Source organism: Mercenaria mercenaria, chromosome 18, assembly GCF_021730395.1.
Source record: "Mercenaria mercenaria strain notata chromosome 18, MADL_Memer_1, whole genome shotgun sequence".
Classification (NCBI taxonomy): Eukaryota; Metazoa; Mollusca; class Bivalvia; order Venerida; family Veneridae; genus Mercenaria; species Mercenaria mercenaria.
In genome coordinates, this window is record NC_069378.1 from 8,099,235 (window position 1) to 8,105,234 (window position 6,000).

At 37.4% G+C, this 6,000-nt stretch overlaps 1 long non-coding RNA gene across 9 annotated transcripts in view; it reads left to right on the forward strand.

Annotated features, from left to right (window-relative positions):
* Positions 1 to 4,357, forward strand: part of LOC123538457 (uncharacterized) — a 30,462-nt gene extending 26,105 nt beyond the window's left edge. For 6 of the 9 annotated variants that reach the window (XR_008368506.1, XR_008368505.1, XR_008368512.1 and 3 more), the window contains 2 exons: positions 1,232 to 1,364; positions 2,792 to 4,357. This is a non-coding gene — a long non-coding RNA (uncharacterized LOC123538457). Of the gene's footprint in view, positions 1 to 1,231; positions 1,365 to 2,289; positions 2,434 to 2,542; positions 2,680 to 2,791 lie in introns of all 9 variants that reach the window. The other 3 variants (XR_008368509.1, XR_008368510.1, XR_008368508.1) reach the window with 3 other exon arrangements.
* The last annotated feature ends 1,643 nt before the right edge of the window (positions 4,358 to 6,000 follow it).

Here is a 6,000-nt window from a genome sequence, read left to right on the forward strand (position 1 = left end):
ACCCCGCCCCAGCGGTCACTTGATTTTACATAGATTTCTATAGGAAAACCTTCAAAAATTCAAAAAAAATATACCAGAAGGCGTAGAGCTTAGATATTTGACATGTAGTATTGCCTAGTGGACCTCTACAAAATTTGTTCAAATCATGACCACTTGCATCAAAATTGACCCCGCCCAAGGGGTCACTTGATTTTACGTAGGAAAAATCTTCAAAAATTTTCTAAAAATAAACCAGAAGGCCTTGAGCTTAGATATTTTACATGTAGCATTGCCTAGTAGACCTCCACAAAATTTGTTCAAATCATGTCCTCCGGGGTCAAAATTGACCCCGCCCCAGGGGTCACTTGATTTTACATCGGAAAATCTTCAATTTTTTTCTAAAAATAAACCAGAAGGTCTAGATCTTAGATATTATTAGCCCGCCCGCTTAGCTCAGTAGGTAAGAGCGTTGGTCTACGGATCTTGGGGTTGCGAGTTCGATCCTCGGTATGTTCTCCGTGACTATTTGATAAACGACATTGTGTCTGAAATCATTAGTCCTCCACCTCTGATTCATGTGGGGAAGTTGGTAGTTACTTGCGGAGAACAGGTTTGTACTGGTACAGAATCCAGGAACACTGGTTAGGTTAACTGCCCGCCGTTACATGACTGAAATACTGTTGAAAAACGGCATTAAACCCAAAACAAACAAACAAAAGATCTTAGATATTTGACATGTAGCATTGCCAGGTAGACTTCTACAAAATTTGTTCAAATCATGACCCCGCCCCATGGGGTTACTTGATTGTACATAGAAAAATCTTCAAAATTTTCTAAAAATAAACCAGAAGGTGTAGAGCTTAGATATTTGACATGTAGCATTGCGTATTGGACCTCTACAAAATTTGTTCAAATCTTGACACCCCCACCCCCACCCATGGTCAAATTGGCCCAGCCCCAGGGGTTACCTGATTGTACATAGGGAAAACTTTATAAATTTCTAAAAAAAAAACCAGAAGGCCCAGATCTTAGATATTTGATATGTAACATTGCCTAGTAGACTTCTACAAACTTTGTTCAAATCATGACCCCCGGGGTAAAATTGGTCCCACCCCAGGGGTTACTTGATTGTACATCGGAAAATCTTTCAAAAAATTTCTAAAAATCATAAGTTTGGCATTTGAAAGATGTAGCTCATATTACTCAGGTGAGTGAGCCAAGGTCATCATGACCCTCTTGTTTAAAATTTTAGAAGATTTCCCAGACATGGAGCTGGTGGACATAGCTCAGAGTTGTGAGCCTGCTCTCAAGGCATATGATAGCGATTTGGCGGTTGAATCCATACAATTAGAGTGGATCAGGTGTAAGAGGGAAATTTACCACAGGTAATATCACTTATGTACACACATATATTTATAATATAAAATGATAATCCATTAAGTCTTCAGCTGTATTATAATAATTGTATTAAATGTATTTTTGTTAGCTCCCCTGTCACATAGTGACATGGTAAGCTTTCATGATCACCCTTCATCTGTTGTCTGTCGCCAGTCCGTCCATCCATGCATCAGCATTTTTTTGTCTGCACAATACTGGTTTCATTTATGATTTTAACCAAACTTACACACAACTTGTATCACCATAAGATCTTGGTTCCTTTCTTGAACTGGCCAGATCCCATTATCGGTTCCAAAATTAGCTACTTTGACCTTGTCTGCACAATAGCAGCTTTATTTTTTATATGATTTTTACCAAACTTGCACACAACTTGTATCACCATAAGATCTTGGCTCTTTTTTGAAATGGCCACATTCCATTATGGGTTCCAGATTTATGGCCCTGGAAAGGGCCAGAACTAGCTATTTTGACCTTTTCTGCACAATTGCAGCTTTATTTAAGGTTTTATTTTAAGCAGACTTGCACAAAACTTGTATCACCATAAGATCTTGGTTCCTTTCTTGAACTGGCCAGATTCCATAATGGGTTCCAGAGTAAAGGCCCCTGAAAGGGCCAGAGTTAGCTATTTTGACCTTGTCTGCACAATAACAGCTTCATTTATGATTTGAAATTAATCAAACTTGCACAAAACTTGTGTCACCATAAGATCTTGGTTCCTTTCTTTAACTGGCCAGATCCCATATTGGGTTCCAGAGTGAAGGCCCCTGAAAGGGCCAGAATTAGCTATTTTAACCTTGTCTGCACAATAGAGCTTCATTTATGATTTGAATTTAATCAAACTTGCACAAATCTTGTGTCACCATAAGATCTCGGATCCCATTATGGCCCTCTTGTTGTTGTTGTTTTTTTTAGCAGAAAAGTTGATGCCATTGCAAAAACTGACCTGGCAAGACCTGTAGGACTGTATGCAGCCCAAATATCCAAACCTATTCACCTTAATTGAATGCTGTTTACTCTCCCTTCTAGCTCTGTGGATGCAGAGCTAGGATTCTCAAGGTATTTCAGTGTTTAAAGTTCTTTCTTTTTTAGTCATTATTAGTTGAAATACTCCTAGTCTTCTTGTATTGCACTTAGATAAAATTGTTTTATTTTCTCTATTTTTTAGGATGAAAATTACATGAAAATGACTGGAGGTCTTTGCTTAGTTCTAGCTCTCTGAGTGATTCCATGTTAATCCATTCAGTATGGAATTCCAGTGGTAGTAGGGCCAGGAGACCATTCTACAATGATAAAAAAGTAAATGTAAAGAAATTTACACTATCCTCATGCAGCCACTGAATATTGTATGTAAATTTCTGACAGACGGACACAATGGAATAACTATCTAATAATTAATACTGTCTTTTTATTACAGCCTGCCAAATTCACCAATCGCAGTCTGAGTATCGACACAGATGATGTGTTTCTAATTGCCGGAGAACTTGACGTGGCTAGGAAAGGTGTATGTGATGATGATGGTGACAATGACGACGATGCCACTGATGATGAGGACTACATGCACAGACAAGACTTCATTGCTGTCAAAACAGAGCTTATAGACTTATGATGGACCTTGTTGAATAATAATTACTAAAAATATACATGGAATGATACTTGAGTAAAGTTGAATAATATGACTAAGTTTACTTAAATTGCTCAACAGGCAGTAGAACCACTTGAAATCTTGTCGGACCAGCAGTTTGCAAAGTTCCTGGTCCTTTGGGCCACCACATAAAAAAAAGTTACTGTCTTGTCCTGAACGAGTCGACGACTGAGCTTGACCTGCTGAACAGATTATGGCACCATTAACTAGTATTTGTTGTAGTGTGCCATTAAAAGCATTTGTCCATTTAGCATTGGATTATGTGGGACCTTTCATTACTGTCCAAGGTCGAGGAAAACAGTCTGAAATAAGATATTTATGTCTGTTTACTTGTCTGAACACATGGACTGTTCATCTTGAAATCTCATTTGGAATAGATACTGATGCATTTCAAATTCATTTTATCAGTTTGCTGGTCGTAGAGGTCTTCCAGGAACAGTTCTGTCGGATAATGGAACAAACTTTGTCGATAGTGAAAAGGAACTCAGATAATTAGTAAACGCACTGAATCATGATCAGATAAAAGAAAAGACAGCAAATAAAGGAGTTCAGTGGCATTTCATTCCTACATTAGCGCCACATTGGGGAGGTGTACATGAAATCATTGTGAAAAGTGCTAAACGAGCCATGAATTACATGTTACAGAATGCTTCAGTGTCAGATGAGGAATTTATGACCGCATTTGTAGGAGCAGAAGCTCTTATCAGTTTGAAACCGCTTATTTATCAGTCAGCTAACCCTGCTGATTGCATTCCTCTTACTCCAAATCATTTCCAAGATGGACAAATAGGAGGAGAGTTCGCTCCTGAGAGCCTTGATACAAATGATTTCAGCCCTAGAAATGGTGCGAGTTCAAGAGTTAGTGCGAAACTTTTGGGGTTGTTGGATTCGTGAGTGGTTGCCAAACCTATGTACCTCCAAGAAATGGAACAGAGTTTGACCAGATCTGAAAGTTGGAGAAGTCGTTATTATGGTATAACCTGGCGTGCGTCGAGCACATTTGCCTTTAGGTTGTGTTACACACGCTCATACAAGTCACGATGTTCATGTGAGAGCAGTAAACATTTTAGTAAATGGTAAAGAAAAAACACAGCCCATTACAAAGTTATGCCCATTAGAAATTAACAACAGTGATTAACAGTAATGTGTTATGCAGAAATATTGCATTTTATATGGCAAATAGCGTAAATATTCTCGCATGTGGAGGGCATAATAATCCCTCAAAATGATTTCGTGTGTGGAGGGCATAATAATCCCTCAAAAATAATTCTGTGTGTGGAGGGCATAATAATCCCTCAAAAATAATATTGCTTGTGGAGGGCATAATACTCCCTCAAAAATAATCAGCATGTTGAGGCAATAATCTTTAAAAATAATTTGTGTGTGGAGGGCATAGTAATCCCTCAAAAAAGTCTCGTGGGAGGCATAATTATCCCTAAAAATAATGTTGTGTGTGGAGGCATAATAATGCCTCAAATGATTTCGTGTGTGGAGGGCATAATAATCCCTCAAAAATAATATTGCTTGTGGAGGGCATAATACTCCCTCAAAAATAATTCAGCATGTTGAGGGCATATAATCCTTTAAAAATAATTTTGTGTGTGGAGGGCATAGTAATCCCTCAAAAAAGTCTCGTGTGGAGGGCATAATTATCCCTAAAAAATAATGTTGTGTGTGGAGGGCATAATAATGCCTCAAAAATGATTTCGTGTGTGGAGGGCATAATAATCCCTCAAAAATAATTCTGCATGTGGAGGACATAATAATCCCTCTAAGATTATTTCGCGTGTGGAGGGCATAATAATCCCTCGATATATTTTAAGATAAAGAAATATCTGGAACATTATATTATAATCTTGGAGAAAGAGAAAGACATTTTTCACTTTCAGGAAAACAGAAGATGCACTGTATAAAAAGATGAAGAAGATTGTATTATCATTACTATGTATTGTAATTTTTGACATGTATATTTTTTTCAGACATATAATTGAATTATTGTATCACATAAGGCAATTTTTCAAAATGTTTTAAATCAATGATACAAAATTAAATACATGAATACTTTTATTATTTGAAAGCATTGTATTGAACTGTGTTATACCAAAAGGTCAGAAATTTTGTCAAAATTAATGTAATAGCTGATAGTCAGTCTTTAAAATGGTATACATTTTAGTATTGAAAACTGGAAAAAGTAACAGATTTGCTGTATATATCAATGTTGTAGTGAGTTACTAGAAAGTACATGTACATTTCAAGTTCTTGTTGAAAGTTCTGGTTTAACAAGGAAAATACTAGGTTTTTTTTTTCCACCAAAATAATGTCAAAACTTCATAGGATGATTGGACATGCAGAGCAGATGACCCATTTAGATTTAAAGGTCAAGGTCACAGGGGCCTGAACATAGAAACCATTTACAATCACTAATTTGAGAACCGCTTGACCAAGAATGTTTAAACTTCATAGGATGATTGGACATGTAGCATAGATGACTCTTATTGATTTTGGGGTCACTATTAAAACTCAAGGTCACAACAGCCAGAAAATGGAAATCCATTTCCTGTCAGTAACTTGGGAACCATTTAACCTAGAGCCTACAACTTCATAAGGTGATAGGACTTACAGAGTAAATGACCTCTATCTGTTTTGAGGTCACTTAATCAGAGGTCAAGGTCACAGTGACCATCTCTTCGCCACACTTAATTTTTGTTCAATAACTGGAGAACCATATTTGACGTTGAATCTTATATCTTCATAGGATGACAGGGCTTACAGAGTATATGAGCCATAACATTTTTGGGTATGTAGATCGAAGGTCAAGGGTACAGGAGCCTGAACATGGAAAGCTGTTTCTGATTAAAAACCTGAGAACCACCTGAACCAGAATGCTTGACTGTCAATCCAGAGGTCCTGGGTTCGAATCCCAGTCAAAACACTGGAAATTTCTGAGGTGCTCTTGAGTGTCTCCCACCTTATTTAGAGGC